Raw genomic sequence first — 2,874 nt, 5'->3', positions numbered from 1 at the left:
ACATTGTTCAGCATATGGACTACATACTGGCGTGCTCGCATTCCCATTTCTAGTCCTTTACGTGAAGTATATGATCATGATAGTAACAAATATCAGAATAATGTTAACAGTCTTCCAGAGTATTTAAAGAATCTGCATGAGCATTTCTATGGCAAAAATAGAGTATGATATGAATGTATTTCTTTTTTGGTATTGCAGTTCTGACGACCGCAAGAGATTTCTAAATGCTGTCATTGATCTAAAGGTAAAAGGTCGAATTTTTTATTATTATAATACCTATCTACATTGTTCAGCGTATGGACTACATACTGGCGTGCTCACATTCCCATTTCTAGTCCTTTACGTGAAGTATATGATCATGATAGGAACAAATATCAAAACAATGTTAACAGTCTTTCAGAGTATTTAAAGAACCTGCATGAGCATTTTTATGGCAAAAATAGAGTATGATATGAATGTATTTCTTTTTTGGTTTTGCAATACCAAAAAAGAAATACATTCATATCAGAATTTTGTTGCAATTGCAATTGCAACAAAACTGACTTTTCTATTTTGTTGCAATTGCAATGTACATAAGCTAACTTTTTTATTTGTATTGCAGGCTGCAATGCACTCAAATGTCGACAAAGATATGAATATCTTGTTTCCAGAATTTTGTTTAAAATTGTTTGATGCAATCCTCCGTGTGCTTTATAGACAAGAAGTTCACCTTGGAGGCAAAAATTTAGTAGATATTCTATTTGTTAATCCATATGACTCTACCAAAAGTTATAGGTTTGTCTAATGCTTTGTTACTAGTATAAATAGGAATTTTTCTAAATTTAATCGTATAATGACAAGCTATCTTCTATTGTTACTTATTACTAATGTTATCCATTAAAAACCATTTAATTTGTTTCTATTTTGTTGCAATGTACATTAACTAACTTTTTTATTTGTATTGCAGGCTACAGTGCACTCAGATGTCGACAAAGATATGAATAGCTTGTTTTCAGAATTTTGTTCAAAATTGCTTGATGTAATCTTCCATGGGCTTCATAGGCAGGAAGTTCACCTTGGAAGCAAAAATTTAGTAGATATTCTATTTGCTAATTCATATGACTCTACCAAAAGTTATAGGTTTGTCTAATACTTTGTTACTAGTGTAAATAGTAATTTTTCTAAATTTAATTGTATAATGATAAGCTATCTTCTATGGTTACTTATTACTAATGTTATCCATTAAAATCATTTAGTTTGTTTCTATTTTGTTGCAATTGCAATGTACATAAACTGACTTTTCTATTTGTATTGCTGGCTGCAGTGCACTCAGATGTCGACAAAGATATGAATAACTTGTTTTCATAATTTTGTTCAAAATTGCTTGATGCAATCCTCCGTGGGCTTCATAGGCAGGAAGTTCACATTGGAAGCAAAAATTTAGTAGATATTCTATTTGCTAATCCATATAACTCTATCAAAAGTTATAGGTTTGTCTAATGCTTTTTTACTAGTGTAAATATGAATTTTTCTAAATTTAATTGTATAATGACAAGCTATCTTCTGTTGTTATTTATTACTAATGTTATCCATTAAAAACCATTTAATTTTTTGATAATCTGCATATAAAGAATCAAGAATATATATACATTGATATAAGAGTAAGCATTGATTGTTGTTCTTGTCTTAGCTAGTATTATATTAGATTAGCAGTAAAATTGGTTTTTGTTCTTGTCTTAAAACTAACTAAATCTCCACATTTCAAACTCAAATATCTTTTATACTTTCCATGTATAAAGTAAACTAACCAAGCCGGCGTAGTTTCTTTTTAGATTACCAAACGTTGGTGCAGAAATCTTTTATCTTTTACAAAGCAAATTTTTATACTTTTATAGTAGCTTAACTCTGTTTGGTCACCCTTAGTTTAGTACTTTATTTCAACCTTGCATTTTGTTTTAATCTCTCAAAGTGGCCATATTTATTAAAAATATTAGTAGTAGTACGGTATAATTTTTCTTCATCATCATTATATCAAAAATCAAAATAACCTATAAACACTTCGGACAATACAAAGCATAATTGTAGGTTTAATATTATGGATTGAAGTAATACATAAATTACAATTATATACTATCAAATGGCAACCAAATAAAAATGTTTATTTAAAGAGGCCTAGTAGTATAGTACTATATTATAGTGTAAGTCTTTATATTATAGTGTAAGTCTTCATCATCATCATCATATCAAAAATCAAAATGAACTATAAACACTTGGAACAATACAAAGCATAACTCGTAGGTTTAATATTATGCGTTAAAGTAATACATAAATTACAATTATATACTACCCGATGTCAACAAAACAAAAAGGTTTATATAAAGAGGTTTAGTAGTATAGTATAGTACTATACTATAGTATAGTTCTTCATTATCATCATTATATTAAAAATCAAAATGACCTATAAACACTTGGGACAATACAAAGCATAACTCATTTAATTCAGTAGGTTTAATATTATGTGTTGAAGACTGAAGTAATATATAAATTGCAATTATATACTACCAAATGTCAACCAAACAAAAAGGTTTGTACAAAGATGCTGTAGTATAGTATAGTTTTTCAGTAGTGTCATTATATCGAAAATTGATATAACCTATAAACACTTGAGACAATACAGAGCATAACCCATTTAATTCCGTAGGTTTAATATTATGCGTTGAAGTAATACATAAATTACAATTATAAACTGTCAAATATCAACTAAACAAAAAGACTTATACAAAGAGGCTTAGTAGTATAGTGTAATACTATACTATAGTATAATACTGTACCATAGTACTATACTATAGTATAGTACAATATAGTATTACAGTATAGTTTAGTACTATAGTACTA

The 2,874-nt window shown here is 28.2% G+C and overlaps 1 long non-coding RNA gene across 1 annotated transcript; it reads left to right on the top strand.

The window, feature by feature from the left end:
- The first annotated feature begins 657 nt into the window (after positions 1 to 657).
- LOC111984206 (uncharacterized) lies at positions 658 to 1,564 on the top strand. Its single transcript, XR_010630028.1, has 3 exons — positions 658 to 774; positions 947 to 1,119; positions 1,304 to 1,564. It is a non-coding gene; the product is annotated as an uncharacterized LOC111984206 (long non-coding RNA).
- The last annotated feature ends 1,310 nt before the right edge of the window (positions 1,565 to 2,874 follow it).

Source organism: Quercus suber, unplaced genomic scaffold, assembly GCF_002906115.3.
Source record: "Quercus suber isolate HL8 unplaced genomic scaffold, Cork oak 2.0 scaffold_131, whole genome shotgun sequence".
Lineage (NCBI taxonomy): Eukaryota > Viridiplantae > Streptophyta > Magnoliopsida > Fagales > Fagaceae > Quercus > Quercus suber.
This window is presented reverse-complemented; position numbering and strand designations above follow the sequence as displayed.